Genomic DNA, 18,449 nt, shown 5'->3' with positions numbered 1-18,449 from the left:
TCTAGGAGACTGAGATTTTTACATCTGAAAGTGAGAGTGGTACTTCTTCTCATCAGCCCTCCTTTATCAGGAGCCTGGCTAAGAGCGAAGGCTTGACATCCATCATTTCCCATCCTCTCAACACCCCGCTAGGGATATCTTTTTGTTATTTTTTTACTGATGGGAAAATAGGCTCAGGTAAACAAACTTGTGACCAATCAATAAAGCCCATAAGGGGATGGGCTTTGGAATTAGACAGACTAGGTTCAAATCCCCGCCTCACTTCTTGCTAGCTGAGGAATCCTGAACATGGTAATTAACCAATCCAATCGTCCATTCCAGTGGGAACCCTAACATTTTCTGTCCTACTCCCAAATCTCTTTTGGGCAGGCTCTGGCTGGCAGTAGCAGGGGTCAGGGGAGCAGGCACAGTAGGCAGCAGGCGACTGCAGCTGCCCCACCCAAACTGGGGAGTGAACTTCTCCCCTTCCCAGTCCGGGGCTTCCTCCAGGCAGAGGTGCTGAGGAGAAGAACATGTGAGACCATTTGGATAAACAAGAGCACAGTTGACTAGTCACACAGACTTCAACCGACCTCAATGGGAGAGGCAACAGGTATGGGCTGAACCCATTCGTTCCTTTGAGTGTGCAGCTGCGAGATGTTCCTTTATTATGCATAATTCAGATGATATCTCCCACAACCTCAATTGATACTGTGGCACAAACTAACTCTCAAACTGTTCCCCAGAACTTTCCCTAAGGCGGAACCAGCTGGGCTCTGTGCGGCCGCGTCTAGAGTGCTCATTTACTTCATTTGCAAGTGGCTTTTCTCATTAGCATGTCATATCATAAGGTGCAGGGCCTGTTGCCAGGGTTACCAGATGTAGGGTGTGTGCCGGTTTAGCCTTTGCTGAGTCCTGGCTCCATCGGGTCACACTTCCCCTGTCTTCCAGACTCTCCTAGGCTCTTCACAGTTGTGGTCACAGAAAACATAAACATGTTGAAGTTTCTCTCTTCTTATTTTCTCTGCTTCTCTACAGGTTCTTCTGGAGCTTTACCTTATCCTGAGTTCACCCACTTCACTTTTTATTCCTGTTGACGTGTTCTGATATTGTCCCTCCTCCAGTGTGATGAATTATATTACCTCTGAGCAATACAGTCACCCAACACGTACCTCACAGGTTATTGTGAGGAGTAATTGAGATAATGTGTGCGAGCACCGAGCACATTGTAAATGCTGATACAAATTAGCTGTAATTATACAAACAATAGGCATCCTGTGGGGCAGGCGCTGTGCTAGCAGGAAGTACAAAGTGCACTAGAAATGCTCGGTAAGCTGAGAAGTGTTAAACAGTGATGGGCTGTGACTGCCGACTGCCGTATGGTGTCTGCGAGCCCAGCGTCCCCACCTAACACCTTTATTTGCTTATTCACCAAACATTTACTGAGATTAGTGGTGGCCACTTGTCATATTCACAGCTGCCCATGTTAAGTTGTTAACGAAAGAAAATACATTTTTTATCTTCACCCGAGGACATGCTCTTTGATGTTAGAGAAAGGGGAAGAGAGAGAGAGATCAATTGGTTGCCTCCCCTAGGTGCCCTGACTGGGACCAAACCTGTAACCTAGGCATGTGCCCTGAATGGGAATTGAACCTACGATCTTTCTGTTTACCGGATGGACAATGCTCCAACCAACTGAGCCACACCGACCAGGGAAATTTTTTTTTTTTTAATTTTGATAAAATACACATAACAGTATTTACCACCTTAGCCATTTTTAAATGAACAGGTCGGGCATTAGGTACACTCATATTGTGTGCGTAGCCAATTACCACCCATCCACAGAGCCTTTTTCATCTGCACACTGTCTACTGAGTCCTCTTTCTGTTTCTGGGGAAATTCCTCTTCTGCCTTCCCAGCAAGGAAGTCAGAACTCACCTTCCTACCTGCCCTGGGACTGGGCTACAGGCCTGTGACCAAGCTCCACCAACCAGCAATCGGATGCGGCTGTGTTCAGACCGGAGACCTCCATTCACACGGGAGCCAGGAAGGAAAGAGGCTGTGGGGGGAAGCCACCATATTTGCTGGCATGGGAGGCAGCCGAGGTGTCCAGCTTTTGGTGGTGGCAGCTGCAGTGATGGTGGTTCCTGCAGGTGGCAAGGTCAAGTTTCTGATGAAGAAGTGAAGACAGCGCGGCCGCTGCAGTGAGTGCAGTACAACGGGTTCTTGGTGCTTAGAGCCTGGCGTTGGTGATAGTTTCCTTATCAGGTTTTGGGGGTCACTTCTGGATTTTTTTTTTGTCTCAAGTCTACTCTCAAATAAATTTTTCTCCTTTCTCTCCCCTCCCCTCCCCTTCCCTCTTCTTTCTTTATTTCTTGTTTAACTAGCTGCAACTATGCCAGTCATTTTCAACGGAAGGGCCGCAGAGAATGGTGAGACCAAGGTTGCCTAACCATCTCTTGTTGGATGCTATTGGTAAAGCTGCCTCTCCCTTGAGTTCCTTTCTAATGAACTGGCCAGGTCCCTGGTCTTCCCTTGTCCCTCCCTGACTTTAGTCCAGGCGGGAGGGCTCTGGGATGCAATAGCTCCTCCTTACTGTTGGGATCCCTGGGAGAGAAATTATTTTCACAAACTGGTCACTGACAGGAAAGGGAGGCTGTGGGGGTCCGGTGTGTCCAGGAGTTTTCTCCTGATTATTTTTCTTCTCCATCCAAAGGATGTTTGCCTGGACACACGCTTACTGCTAACCATTCCCCTTTCTCTTCTGTTAAAATTTCCCACTGGCTTTTCAACATTGTTTCTCTGGGGCATGAATCCTGTCCAAAGGCATGTTCAAGGATGGGAGGCAGGAGCCTGTTTCTGTCGGGACGTACAGAGAAAAATCATGATCCGAGACTCCCCAGGTTCCTCTGTGGCCCGTGATGACCCGATGCTCTCATGCCTCAGCTTTCTTCTCTGCAGGGTTGGCCTTGGCTTCCAATGTCCTGCGTTAACTTAGTATTGAGGCCCGTCTCTGTGCCAGGATCATCCTGGAGATACACAGATGAGTAAGAGCCCTGGCTTGGTTAGCATGTCATCCTGATGTGCCAAGAATACGTGTTTGATCTGCGGTCAGGGCACATACAGGAATCAACCAATGAATGCACAAGTAAGTGGGACAACAAATTAATCTCTCTCTCTCTCTTTCTCAAATCAATTAAAAAAAGAAAAGAAAAAAGATGAGCCCAGGCTGGTGTGTTTTAGTGGACTGAGTGCTGGCCTGTGAACCAAAGGGTCGCTGGTTTGATTCCCAGTCAGGGCACGTGCCTGGGTTGTGCGCCAGGTCCCTGGTTGGGGGTGTGCGAGAGGTAACCAGTCGATGTATCTCTCACACATCATGTTGCTCTCCCTCTCTCCCTCCCTTCCCATCTCTCTAAAAATAAATAAATAAAATCTTAAAAAAAAAAAAGATGAGTAAGAGGTGTGGCCTTCAGGAACTTGCCGCCTAGTGGAAGTGAGCAAACAGGTCCAAGCCCCAGAGAGTAGCTACAGAAAGAGACACTTTATCATTTAATATCCATATCGTCAGCTCAGCCTGGGCCTGGTTCTCTTCTTCTCTCTGAGTATTTTGTGTGTGTGTGACTCTCAGAGAATGTCCTGTCCTGGTTGTCCCTAGCCACCCCAGACATCCCGGACAGGACCTGGGTCAGCAGGCATGTCACAGAGCCTGGCCACCGTCTGTGCAGCTGTTGTCCTGTACTCTCACAGATTCACAGAGGATATTAGCTTCCTCCCTGTCAGTGACTGCCGGCAGCCCCAGTCTTTATTTTATGCTGCAGGATGTCCTGTTCCCTGGACGCTGCAGTGGGGACGTCAGCTCCTGGTAGGGGAATGACTCCACCCTCTCCGGGGTGTGTTTCTACGTTGAGAGCACAGCATTCATTGCACCTGAAAACGCAAGGATGTAGCCCCAGCCTCAGCCACCTCAGTCTTGAATGGCACCACGAGGGGACATGGACCATGCAGCCCAGGTAATTTTCAGTCTCTCCAGTTCCAGGTGAAGACCAGGTCTGCCCGTTTCTCATCCCCTCTGAGCGTTGCCTGCACACGACTACACAACGTCCTAAGTGTAAGAAATGCTTTTATGGGACAAGATAGTCCAAATCCATTTCTCTAAGGACAGGCGATCTGCAGGGTATGGCTCTGCTTCCACAGATAACCTTTCCCAGCATCTCAGGGGCCCTGGTTTCTGGGAGCCACAGCTGTCTCCACTATCGCCATAGCTACAGGAGTATTTGATTTACATCCTAACAACTGTGAGACCCACGGAGTGGATTTGTCCTCAAATAAAAGGCTATCTTTGCTAGAGATGAGTTCAGCTCTGGTGGAATAAAGACCTACTTGAAGCTTTTAAAATATAGGCTTTCCCCCCACCCCGCTGGCTCTCTGCCTCTCCTGGTGAGGTCTCAAGGATCTTGTGAACTTTTGGTTAGCATTTAATCTCAGATTGTCCTGCATTTTCCCTTTGCTATGGATTGAATTGTGTCGCCCGCAAATTTATATGTTGAAGTCCCAACTCTAATACCTTAGAACAAGTCAGTAGTATTGGAGCCAGGGATGATTAAAGAGGTGATTAAGTTAGAATGAGGTCATTAGGGTGGCCCCTAACCCAATACAATTGTTGTCCTTATAAGAATAGAAGATCAGCCCTGGCTGGTGTGGCTCAGTGGGTTGAGTACTGGCTTGTAAACCAAAGGGTCACCAGTTCGATTCCTAGGCAGGGCACATTGGTGGGTTGTGGGCCAGGTCCCCAGTAGGGGGCGTATGAGAGGCAACCACACAGTGATGTTTCTCTCCCTGTCCTTCTTCCTTTCTTCCCCTCTCTCTAAAAATAAATAAATAAAATCTTTTAAAAATGGCTAAAAAAGAAGGTCAACACATGGACACACGCACAGGGAAGACCACATGAAGACACAGGAAGAAGACAGCCATCTGCAAGTCAAGGAGAGAAGCTTCTGAAGGAACCAACCCCACCAACACCTTGATCTTGGACTTCCAGACTCCAGAATCATGAAAAAACACATTTCTGTTGTGTAAGCTGCCTAGTCTGTGGTACTTTGTTATGGCGGCCTGAGCAGATGACTATACCCTCCTATCGGTCTTTGCAAGAAGCCTTTCCTTTTTTAGTACTGAGTCTTGGGACCTACCACGTACTCCCCTGCACGTGGGCTGTGGGGACTGGTTTGGAGAGTCCAGAAGGGAGCCTACCATGTCTGTATCTACTCTGTCTGCAAGGGCATCTTTGTCAACTATGATCAGGAGGGACATGAAGGGTCAGTGAGGACAGAAGGGGACACCACTCTAGTCAGCCATAAAAACTGCTTCCACTCTGGTCCTGGATGAGGCAAGGATATTCATCTCTTTCACGTCTGCGAGACAAGCCACCACGTCAGACACGCTACAGCTGCCCTGTCCCACACGAGGGGCTATTGAGCACTGGGAATGAGGCTTGTCTGAACTGAGATGTGCTGGGAATGTAAAATACATAAAGACTTAGCTGAAAAAGAAGGCAAACCTCTTATAATAATTCTTAATATAGATTACATGTTGAAATTTTTTGGATAGGTAGGGCTAAATGAAATATATCTATCTATACAATTAATTCCTACTTCTTTTTCACTTTTTGATGTGGTTACTAGACAATCGAAAATCACATGGGTGGCTTGCATTGCACGTCTAGTGGACAGAGCTGCCACAAATTGGGCCCGGGCCCAGCCACCTAGCCGCCCACCCGCTCTCCCGTGTGTCACAGGCGGTCACAGCACACTGAGGGTCTAGACTGAAGATGAGGGGGCTCTGAGTCTCTAGCCCCTGTTGCAGGAATACCCTGGGAATACACAGCTTGTATCCGCTGCACTTATTGGTGACCTCCAGCCTCTGCTCTTTACACTTCTGTCCTTCTGTGTGGCTGTGATCGTTAGCTACTCAGACGTCTGCCGCTTGCTCCGTCCTGGTTAGTGCTCTTGCTTCTTCTTCCCTCAGCTCAGGATTTCAAGAACAGGCTTCTGGCTCCTTCTCCTCAGCCTCCCCTGGGCCCAGGGCTACCCAGCACGCTCATGGCTCTCTACGGGAGTCACTCAGGACCCTGGCGCCCACCCAGGTTACCTGGTGCTCCCTGAGCTCTGATCCCAGGTGCGTGATGTTGGCCTCTGCCCTTGGCAACAGGAGAGAAGGCCAGGAGAAGAGGCAGCCCCCTTCCTTTAAGGAACCTGTGATCAATTTTGAACTCATCCCATGAACAAAACCTATGCAGGGTCCAGCCTCCCCTACTGGACTCCATTTAGCCACCTCCTGACCTTGCACAGGCAGCTCTGCCAAGCTGCTGGCCCACACAGACAAGTCAGCATTTGTGTGATACCCTTCCGAGGCTGGGGGAAATGTTGCAAATACTGAGAATGTGGGAATGGAGGAAATGGAATTAATTAAGAAGTATAAATCTGGCAAATGTGGAAATAACAAAGGGAGACCAGCCTCTTCTGGTGGCTACTCTGGGGAGCCATGAAGAAGAGAGGCGTGGGGTCCCTTGAGATTCCTGCCTATGACTTTCCAGTCCCCAGGCACTCTGCTCTTGGGCTCTGGGTCGTATCTCTCTCTCCAGACCCTCCCAGACATGCCTTCCGGGTTCCTGCCGCTATACCTTTGTTCACACTGTTCCCGCCTCCTGGGGTGCCTTGCCCTCCCATGTCCACTCATTCAAACACACAATCCTCCCTTCGGTCCAAGTTCAAATACTACCTCTCATCTGCGGTGCCAGGTGGGCACTGGATAGATGCGGGCGAACACTCTGTAACGTATGTGACTGTCTAACCACTATGCTGTACACCTGAAGCTAATACCAAATAATATTGAATGTAAACTGTAATTGAAAAACTGAAAAGAAAAATACGACTTCCCCTTGAAGCATCCCCTCATTAGCAACCAAGAAATGATGTGTCCCTTTTGGGGACACCTTGTTTCTGCTTACCTAGTATCCCCTCCCCCCCTCACCTAGACTGGGAGGACAGGACTGCACTGTATCTGTCTCTCTGTCTCGTAGGAGAAAGCACCGTGTCTGGCCCCAGTGCCGTGTTTTCACTGTGACTACTGTATTCACCTCTCCCCTAGCACTTTTTGCTCTGTATCTGTCTGCGTGTCTTTTTGCCCTGATAAGCTATAACCCTCCATTGTGTGCCTCTCCGGTAGTAGCTCCTAGGGTTACAGAGATAAACCAGCCACAGTCCCAGTCCTCTGCGGGAGCTCGGACCAGACGCACAAAAAACTGCCCTCGTTCTTGTAAATGGGCTGGCAGGTGTGTGTCCAGGGTGGGGGCGCGTAGAATAGAGGGTGGAGGTCAGTTCGGCTCCTCAGCTGACTTAGCTCAGAGCAGGACTTGAAGGATCAGGAGGATTGGGGGAGGGCTGGATTCTTGGGGAGGACTGGGGACGGTCTGCCAGCTGAGGCAGATGGACCCACATGGTTGGACAAAAGGTGGGGGGCTTCCAGCTCATCGACCGGTATCTTAGATACAACCACCTTTGCTGTGGAGCAGATGCGTCGAAAGGTTTATTGACTGATCGACAGACTGACTTACTCAATGAACTCTGAGCTCTTTGAGGATGAGAAACCAAAGTGACTCATTTACCTCTTCATTCATTTTATTTTTTAAATAGTTAATTTTTATTGTGTTTTTTTCCATTACCACTTCTCCTCCTTGTACCCTCTTCCACCTCCACTGCCAGCCCCTGCCCCGTAATCACCTCCCGGTCGTCCCTGTCCATGAGTTCTTTTTCTTTTGTGGGATCACCCCACCCCCAACCTCCACCCCTAAGCTGTCAGTCTGCTCTCCATCTATGAGTCTGTCTCTATGTTGCTTGTTCGTCCAGTTTGTTCATTAGATTCCACATAAGTGAAATCATACGGTATCCTCTTCGTTAATTTTAGACAACCTCCGAAGGTTTACAATGCCTTAGCTCGATTTTTCCAGAGTCCTGTGCAATTGGTCTGGTATGGGTTTCAGAATCTCCGTGTTTTATGAGTGCCCTAGGAAATCCTCATGAGCAGGCAAGCTTGGGAGGCTGCTACTAGCAGGAAAGGAAGAACAAAGAAGGTGCTTATTTAAAAAAGGTCTTCTTTGAATGCACCCCGACCTCCTAGAATCCTCAGGGCAGGATCTGGCACGTTTAACGAGCCCCCCCAGATGAGTCTTACTCTCACACAAGTTGGGGCACACGCCGCTTTAGGCCAGTGGGTCTCAACCCTGGCTGCTCATTAGGGTCACCTGGGGCTTTAAAATAATCTGCCACTGGGCTGCATTATCCATTTTTCTTAAAAGCTCCCAGATAATCCTGGAATGGCCTTTGGGCTGAGAATCTCTGATTACGGCCCTTCTGGCACTTTAGTGGGTGTGTTAGGCCAGGTGGGACTTTCAGCACCCCTCAAGTCACAACCTGTACATCAGTGTTGCTGACACCGAGCTGTGCATTTGAGTCACCTGGGCAGGGGAGCTGTTCAACTCCCCACACACAAGCCACCAGCAAGACCAATGAAGTCAGAACCCACGTGGGGCGGGGGAGTGGAGAGGCTGGGCCAGTTATTTTCAAAAGTCTTCCTCCGTGTTTCAAATGGGTAGCCAGTGGGGAGGCCCCTGGAATGTGGCCGTGTGCAGGCAGGTAAGCTGGGCAGAGCTGAAGCATTTGTAAACCTCCAGTGCGCTACGGAAGAACAGCCCCGTTCAGAGCCTCAGCTCTGGGAGTCAGGATTGAGCGCACCGGCCAGATTCGAGAAACCCATACGTCGGCTTTTAAACCTGACTGCGTGATCCCTCCTTGTCAGAGGCTCCTCTAGGCCATCCTTCCATTAGTTATTTGGTATTTTTCATAGCCGATTGATGAGACCAGCTGTAAAAGTGCTAAAGAGAAAACTTTGTTTCATTATCATGCATCTCTTTGGCTTTTTAAACATAATTTCTGGGGAACTTACCCTGCATCTCTGTTCTCCCTCTGAGGACGGCGTACTTCTGGTTGGTTTAGGGACCATCGTTCTCCAGCACCATCGCCCGTTGTGTGCCCGTGTTGGTGTCTGCCTGGGACTGGAGACCTCAGGTAGGATGTCCAGTTTAGGAATTCGCTCATTCATGCGTTTGTGCTTTCAATGAACCTCTGTCGACACTCCTGTGCTGGGGTTGGAGATAAAGTGTAATGAGTGCCTCTTGGAGACAGGTTACACAACACTAGAGAACTGTGTCTGTGTGGGGGTGTGTGGTGACTTGGGAAGCCTTCTCCAAGGAGGTGACATTTGCCCTGGGTTTTGAAGAGTAAACAGGAGCTGTGCCGAAAAGGGAACAACCCCCCAGCCCTCTGGGGTAGTCACCAACTAGGCCAGATGATTGGAATCACCAGGGGAGCCCGGCCATCAAATAAGAAGCTCTCAGGGTGACACCTGGGCCACAGTAGTTTTTGAAGCTCCCGAGGTGATTCCAAAGTGCAGCACAGGTTAGAAAGCATGAATGAGGAGAGTGGAAGTGGAAGTGACCTAAAAATTAAAAAACAAAAACATGGCCTTGAAAGTAACCTTCCACGTGCTGTCAGTTCATAAACTTCTCCCTAGTCCTTCTCAAGAGTACCAGAGAGAAGAAAGGAGGAGACTTAGGAGGCAGACGGATGATGTGCTGACGGCTGTGAGATAGCTGTGTGACCGTCGTTCATTTATTAAGGCAGTTAATAATTCAACAGGTGTTTATCGTGTGCCTGCTCTGTGCTAGGAGCTGGGAAGCCAGCACTGAGTAAGGTCAAGTCCTTGCTCTCAGGTGGCTCATTGTCTAGCAGAGAAGACAGACACATTTCTAACGCGGGGTTAGGAGTAGGGACCTGGAGCTAGGGGAGCTTCCAGGAGGGGTACCTAGCACAGTCTTGTGGGGTTAGAAGAGTCTCCCAGAGGAAGTTATCTTAAGGAGACAGCTGAATGAACCAGCCAGGAAAAGGGGAGGAGGGAAGAGATGAAAACATAAGTAGAGGAAACAGCATGGGCAGAAAGCCAGAGAGGCAAGAGTGAGTATGGTATGTTAGGGAGTATTCATTCTGGTTGGGGACTGAAATGTGATCTGGGAGAGGAAGAAGAGAGGAGCTGAGAAAATAGTCAGGGGCCAGATCATAAGAGGTCTTATTAGCAGAGGTATGGAGTCTGTACTTTATCATGATGGCAGTGAGGAGCTACAGAAGTGTCTGCCTGGCAGACAAGTGTTTCTTTGTGCAGTGTGATTAGACTGCAGGAGTGTCGCAGGAATCTTCGCGAGAGATGACAGCGGTCTGAGCTCAGGATGGCAGTGAGGATGGAGAGAAGCAGGTGAAGTCTTTTATCCACTTGATCTGTCATGGACTGAGAGAGGTCATTTCAATATTACCACAAGTATTTCTATATTTCTCCTCATGTTCACAGGAGTTTTAGGTTCATGTTTAGGATGCTTTGTTATCTGATGCATAAGTATCTTTTCGTGACTGCACCCCTTATCATAATAAGATACCCTTCTTTATTTCATTCATTTGTTTTACTCCACATTCAACTTGTTTGACATTCGGATCTTGATTCCAACTTTCCTTTTTGTTGCACAGGCCTAGTCTTCTCAGCTTTCTTGTCATTTGCAGTTGAACCAGTCTTTAAATCTGATTGTTGTGATTTTCTTTCGGATATTAAAATGCTCAACCTGACCTCGCGCTTGGTGGGTGGTACCCTTTCCTTTCCTTTGCACTTCTCCCTACATTTTCCCTTTCTGCAGCGAACCCCTCCCATTTCTACTCTTCAGCTGATCGAGGACCATGGGAGTGACGGTTGCTGCGTTGGTTTTGGTATCTTTTAGTGAGTTCTGCACAGATATATTTAGAGTCATTCTTTAGAATGGGGGGGATGTATGTTATCTGTCATGTTCAGCTTTGAGTCCTCAACCGAACATCTGAGGCAGCAGGAAAGTCCCATTCGACTTCCTATTCTAGACGTAGAGCAAGGAGAATGGGTGCTTTCAGCCCTGTCCAAGGCAGAGGGAAATTAGATACTGCTGGTTAGCACAGGTCACCTAGGCAGAAATACCGTAGAGAGGAACAGAGTAATTCAATGTAACAGTGCCAATCACGTGCCTGTTGTGTGCCGAGCACTGTCCTATCAGTTGTGAGGGTGTGACGGTGAAAGGCGCAGTCCTTGTCCTCAGGGCAAGGGGACAGGCACATGTAGAACCAGCTATCATACATGCAGGTCCTGGTGTGTGTCACTGACTAGGAGCAAAGGAAACACAGTCAGGGGCCCAGAGACGGGAGGGATGAGAGGCTGGGGCTGGGGCAGGGCAGAGGTGGCTGTCCATCCATGAAGAGCATGTGCTCCCTGTTCTACAGGGCAAAGCCCGGGATGGCATTTCCTCTTTGCATCCAGAAGTGGCCATGTGATTGCTCTGCCAATGAAATGTGAGGCACTTTCAGGCTGGAGCTTTACTCACATAAATTTAAACCAAAAAAAAAGATTTTCAATTTTTTTTTTTTAAACACCAGGAGGGTTACTCCTGGCCAAACGCCCACGCCCTCAAGGGGAGATACCAAGGCTCTTTTGCCCTCAGAGACTCACCTTAGAGCAGCCACAGCACTACTCTCTCAATCTAGTGCACTCTACAATGCCACTTCCTCCAGGAAGCTTCCAAAGATTGATCTCAGAAGGTTGGTGGCCCTGGGCTCTCTGGCCTCACTCACTGCTCCTGTCCCTAAAAGGCACAGCTCTGTTGGCATATTTGTGACACAGACCCTGTCGGAGACTCACTGGTCAGCACTTACAGCCTGGGCTCCTGGAGCAAGATCATAGCTTGTTCAGTCGGTGTTAGACTGGGACTGCCTGGGCTTTGCATATAGCAGTCGAGGGCTCAAATCTTGGCCCCACCAAGGACCGGGGAGATACACTTTCCATCGTTGGCTACTGCCTGAGCACCTGCTTTGTGTCAAGCCCTGTTCTAGACCCTGGTGATACAGCAGCGTGTTGACTGTGTGTTTTCAACGTGTCCTCAGGGCCACCCCCTTCTCTCGTCTCCTCTGCAGGACGAAAGCCAGAACCACTTTTCCCAGAATCTCCTTCCCTATGCGTTTCTGGGTTAGAGACTGTCAAGGACAGGTATTCAAGGGGATTTGGAAGTCAAAAGAAAAGCCATCGTTCTCTGGAGCTGGCGCAGGCTGACACACGGGGAAATGGTGCACAGGAAGTTTGCAGCAACTTCCAGGTAAGTGCCTACAAATTGCTTGTAGATGAGTCAGCTAGCAGCTTCCTGGAAGTTCTGTAAAATTTGCAGCAGCTTCTGGACAGGCTGTTGGGAATTATTTTTCTTATCACAACAGATGAGACACTTGTCAACCAATCTCAATCATTTCTCAATATTCACAGTGGCCTCCCGGTGAATTCTTGAGAGCCACCCACTTTCCTATGGCAAGTGGAGACCACCAAAGGCTCCCCTGGTCTTGACTCCGGCAGCCCTCCCTTCAATCTTGTGGGTGCCTCTGATTCCACTGATTAAAGCCCTTCCCACGTGGAACCAATAGAGTCGCTTCTGTTTGCCTGACCGAACCATGGCTGAAACCAACAGTCCGCAAATCAAAGACCCTGTCCTCAGAAGAGCTTGTATCTCTAGCGGGCCAAGGTAGATCATAAACAATGAAAGCAATAAATAAAAGCTACTTTGGTTAGGGTGGTCAGAGGGACACTCTCTGAGGAGGTGACTTTTGAACTGACACCTAACTGATCCAAAAAAGGAGGCAGACATGGGAAAATCCAGGAGAACTTTCCAGTCAGAGGGAAGAGCACGCCAAAAGGCCTTGATGACGGTGGCACGCCCAGGAAATAGCAAGAGGCCTTCACAGCTAACCAAACTAGAGAAGCCCCACCCCACGTCCCAGCCGCCACTAGTATCTCATCTCCTCTACTTCCTCAAGAACCTATTACTGCCTGCAACGATCTTACTCAGCTCTTTGTTTACCGGACTATTGTCCATCTACCCCCATCAATAAGAGTCAAGGGTATGTGCGGTCAGGCAGAGCCGTGTCTCATTCAACACTCTGCCCCCAGTGCCTGGTACAACACCTGACCACTGGATGTTTAACGTTTGGTGAATGGACAAGTGGATAAGCTGTAATGGAAGCTCCAAGGAGGGGACAATAACTCTGCAGGGGCTGGGGGGTGGAGTGTGAAGGGTTTTCTTACGGACGGTACTTGTCTGCCACTCTGATAAAAGAGAACAAGAACCAGGTGAGCGTAAAAGGGGCCTTTGGCTTCGTACAGAAGTTTAGCCATGGACCGTGTTCAGTTTGGCTCAGTCCGATGCAGACGTTCTCCTGGGCATTAAGTGGAAAGGAGTTTCAAGGCCTAATTATTGCTTGACCTCGCCCAACATAGCTCCCCTATGAATAGAAACCAGCTAAGTTCCAAAATCAGAAATGCCTCAGGTGTGTGGGAGACGAGTTTTGGGAAAGACATTTGTGTGCATTGACATATTCAATGGATTGTGTGCATGGATGAAGTTGATACATAGATAGACACGCAGCATTTTAAAAGATTTATTTTTAGAGAGAGGGGAAGGGAGGGAGAGGGAGAGAAACTTTGATTCGCTACCTATAACCCAGGCATGTGCCCTGATCAGAAACCGAACCAGCGACTTTTCACTTTGCGGGACAATGTCCAGCCAACAGAGCCACACCGGTCATGGCAATACATGTACATTCTTTTAAATTTACTTATTTTAAGGAGGGGGAGGGAGGGAGAAGGAGAGGGAGAGGGAGAGAAACAACAATGTGTGGTTGCTTCTCATGCACCCCCTACTGGGGACCTGGCCTGAAACCCAGGCATGTGCCCTGACTGGGAATCGAACCAGCAACACTTTGGTTTGCAGGCCAGCACTCAATCCACTGAGTCACATCAGCCAGGAGAAATTTTTTAAAGCCTGAAACATTTGTCTGCTTATGTTGCCATGGTGACGCCCACTATCCAGGATGGGACCAAAAGATGGACAAACTGAAACTGGCCACAGTCAGGTTGCTAAGGTCTCATCTTCCTTGTGATCCTTCCCTACCCCTGTCTGCTCCTGCAACCTTGGTTTCCAATGATAAGTGAGGCACAGAAGAAGTGGTTGGCAACCAAAGTGGCCTTTTTACAACACAAATCTGGTCACATAAATCCTCTGCTCTACACCATACAGGGGCTCCTCTGCTTTCAACTACAAATAAAATCCAAACTCTTTCTTGGGGTCCAGTAGGCCCTGCATGAGCTTCCCTGCTGACTATGACAGTTGACTGTCCTTTGGGCCTCCCCCAGGGCCTTCAACCAGCCAAGGGCTTTCCTTCCTCAGTACCTTTGCACATGCTGTTTCCCAGCTCCCTAGCCATCCTAGGTATCTGTCACCTCCTGGTACCAGTCACCTCCGTGATCACCCTGTATGAAGTCAGTCACTCTGGGTACTCCCTCCTAGGATGGTTACCTTTCCATTCTGCCTGCAGTGCACAATTGTACATTCATTTGTCCACCCTCTGCGTCTCCCACTGAATTGTAAACTCTTTATTGGCAAAGTCCTTCTATTTGTTAACTCTTTTAATCCATTGCCTAGCACAGCACCTGCCACATAGTTGGTACTCAGTAATAAACATTTGTATTGAATTAATTGGCACCCATCTCCACCCTAAGGGAAGGAAGGAGGTTAAGAAGCACCATCTCCTAACCCAAGGATGGAAGGAGGGAACAGTGAAGTGGGGGTACCCAAGGACCTTCGGGGAGTCCCCAGCCCAGGCTGAGAAGATAAAGGAAGATCCCTGGTAGGTAGTCCAGACCCTGGGGAGGACACTGCTGTCACCCTGGGACAGACCTCTCCATGTTGGTTCCTCTTTGGCTCATCTCTGGAGTCAGGGAGCAGCTGCCTAAAGTCAGAAGCAGAGTAGAATCCATTTCCAGTTAAATTCCCTAGTTCTTGGAAGGCATAGTCATTCCCCAGATCTTTTTCGCCTAAATAGTAACAACTAGGATTTATCAGCACATCCTCTATGCCAGAAATTGTGTGGAAAGCACTTTACAGGTGTCTTATTTAATCCTCAGTCCTATGAAGTTGAGATTATTATTATCCCCATTTTTCAAAAAGAATGTCTCAGAAAGGTTAGGAGAATTACCCGAAGTCACCCAGCTACTAAATTTGAAGAGCTAACTTAATGGTACTCTCAACCATTAAATTAGACTGTCTCTCCTTAAATATAAGCTATTTCCATTTCCACCAAGCCTCCTGACTCCCCATCAGGCAGCAAAAAGCCTGATGCCCCATCACTAGGCACTAGGATTAGTTAGGGGTGAAGGGTGAGGAGCACAGTTGAAGAGGCTGGGTGTGTGACCTTACTGAGGAGGTTTCTCTTTCTGTGGGAAAGTTTGGGGATGAATTAGGATGATTAAAAGAATATTAAGCAAACTGGAGAACAATAAAACAATGCTGAAAGTATTAGATGTTAATGGTAGTTGCCACAACAGACACATCTTGAAATCTCAGTAGCTTAGCACAGAACGATTTATATCTCATCCACCTCGCAGGCTTGGCTCTCCTCCAAGTGGTGACTCAGGAGCCCAGGCTGCTTCCATCTTGCAACCCTACCATCCCAGAACCCGCTGCTGTGCCTGCCTGGAGGGAAGAGCTAGAGCGTGAAGAAGGCCACGGACTGCCTGCCTTGGGTGGAAAGGGCTGTGTCACTTCCACTTGCATTTCATTGGCCAGAACGCCATCACAGGGTCCCAGCTGCACTGCAAAGGAGACTGGGAAATGTAATCTCTCATGTTCCTGGGAATAGACAACAGGGGGGATGAACACATATCATGTTTTCTACCATATTGTATAAGAAGTAAAATGTAATCATTGTACCTCATGTGACTCAGCCTAGGATGATATTTACATAGTCCTAATAAGGCAAACACTGGATGTCGGCTCAACCAAAAATCACAATGTCGCTCTATTAGGAGGATGAAGAAAGCAGAAATGAATGCAGGAGTTGCAATGTTGTGGGGTGGGGGGGACCTAATTTTTTTTTTAAGTCAGTCAGCAGATAATGTAGAAAAAAATTAATCAAGAATATATTTCATATATTCTTATAAATGTGATATACATAGATTTCATAATATATGTAAGTTGAACCACTATTCTATACACCTTAAACTTTCAGTGATGTATGTCAATTGTATCTCAATAACACGGGCGGGGGAGTGGGAATACCATTGTAAGTAGATTATTTAGAAATATGGCAGAAAATGCTGAAAGGAAGCCTTACAGAGAGTTTAAGGAGTTTCACTCTGGGAAGTTGGAATCAGAGGTAGGGTATAATACTGTATTATTTAAATTTTTAATCAGGTATTCATTTTACCTTGATAAAAATAAAAATTTCATTTCAATAGGGAAAAACAAAGAAAGATAATATTATTGTTTCCCTAGTGAGCAAAGGGCACAGATGAACACCAGACTTGACACATGATGGAGGCACAGAGCAGAAACCCAGAGGCACGGGTCTGGCAAAATACACACCATCTCCCAACTCTTGTCACCCCTGGAGAGACACACTTGGGCCAGGCACAGCTGGACTCATCTTAGGTTGTGCTCCGGGGGGCGGCCCTAGAGTGGTCAGGTTGGCTGGGCTATGCGGTGGGAACAACCCCAAAATCTCAGTGGCTGTAAGCAACACAAGTTTCTTTCTCACTCACGTTCCTGTCCCATAACAGGGGGAGTGGCAGTGCTCTGTCCCACTGAGGCGCTCAGGGACCAGGCTGAAGGAGGCAGCTCTGTCCCAGGGTTGCACCACAGGTAACATACACACAACTCAGTTGCTGCAGTGGGGAAGAGGCAGCTGGGGGAAGGTGAGCTGCTTCTGTGTACTTCAGCCCAGAAGAGACTCAGGTCCTTTCCTCTCACAGGCCATTGGCCAGAACCACACGGTCCTACCCAATGGAAATACAGTCCTCTGGGTGCCCAGAGGGAAGGAAAACTGGACAAGTTTTCAAGGAAAACTTGAAGTGTCTACACAGATCCTGATTTCCTGTCACCAGGGAAATTTTAGAGGAGCTGGGAGGAGGCAAGGACCCCTGCCTGGGTTGGAAGACTCAGAACTTTGCAGTCAAGGTTACAGCCTTCTACCAGGGTCAAGCTGTGGACACACTGATTGGTCCCTCCACAACACCTGGGCTGTGACCTGCCATCTGAACCCACTATAACATGAAATGGGCAATTATTTCAAAGCATTGGAGAAATGGAGAAAGGTCACCGGGCTCAAACACCCAATGCATTCCCACGCCTCTAAGTAGGACCTTATCAAACCAACCAGAACGACCACAAGCCAGTGGATAAGTGAAAAGTTGACACAATTTTTAAACCACAAGCAGCATTCCCTCTCAAGACCCACCAGGTCCTTTCGAGTCCAGGTTTCCTTTTCTTTCTTTCAGAGATGACATGAGACCTCTGTGACTCATCACTTCATCATCGAGCTCCCTCATCTGCCCTCTGCACTGCCCCAGGAGTCCTCACGAGCCTGGATAAAGAGAGTCACCGCCCCACCCTCGCCCCTGTCCTGTAGGGGGTGGGGGGGTTATTCTAGGTATTTCTCCATGTTTAAAATATGCAAAGGCCATTGTTATCAAATTGGCCCAAGGCTTCTAAAACTAGCATTCAATCCTGGTCAGTTTCCATCGATGTGAAGATTATCCCAGAGCCATGTAAGTATCCTAGAAATGTGGTGGTAATAACAATGAGAATAATAACAACAGCCAACATTTACTGAGTGTGCCAGGTACATAGTGTTTTACTTATTTCAACTCCTTTGGCCCTCCAAACAGCTCAGAGAGGCAGGAATAATTATCACCCCCATTTTACTGAGGATGAAAGAGATTTAGCAATTTCCCTAGGTTCATACAACTAGGAAGTGGAGGAGCCAGAATATGAACCCACGCAGTCTGGCACAGGAGCCCAGGATTTGGAGTTTTATAAAACCGAAGTTCAAATCCTGGTTCTGCCACTTCACATACATTCCTTAAGAAACTCATTTCTAAAAAAAAAAAAAAAAAAAAAAAAAAAAATCAAACACACACATACACACACAAAAGAAAATTGTTTCTTATCTTTGAGCCTCACTTCCCTCTAAAAAAAAAATAAGCTTTGGTTTCTCTTAAACCGGGGACATTAATATCTATTTCTCTAGAGATTGTTGAAGATTAAATGGGGCCCTGGCCATTTAACTATTAGCTCAGCTGGTGGACCATCATCCCAATACACCAAGGTTGTGGGTTTGATCCCCAGTCAGGGCACATACAAGAATCAACCAATGAATGCATAGATAAGTAGAACAAATTGATGTTTCCCTGTCCCTCTCTCTCTCAAGTCAATAAATTTTTTTTTAAAGATTAAATGGATTACTCCTTGTAAATTTCTCAGC

The 18,449-nt window shown here is 48.0% G+C and overlaps 1 long non-coding RNA gene across 1 annotated transcript; it reads left to right on the top strand.

Annotated features, from left to right (window-relative positions):
* The first annotated feature begins 8,960 nt into the window (after positions 1-8,960).
* On the top strand, positions 8,961-15,800 carry LOC128781581 (uncharacterized). The gene is made up of 4 exons (XR_008427602.1): positions 8,961-9,098; positions 12,063-12,241; positions 14,689-14,816; positions 15,574-15,800. It is a non-coding gene; the product is annotated as an uncharacterized lncRNA (long non-coding RNA).
* Positions 15,801-18,449: the final 2,649 nt, after the last annotated feature.

The sequence above is a fragment of the Desmodus rotundus genome, chromosome 9, assembly GCF_022682495.2.
Source record: "Desmodus rotundus isolate HL8 chromosome 9, HLdesRot8A.1, whole genome shotgun sequence".
NCBI lineage: Eukaryota > Metazoa > Chordata > Mammalia > Chiroptera > Phyllostomidae > Desmodus > Desmodus rotundus.
This window is presented reverse-complemented; position numbering and strand designations above follow the sequence as displayed.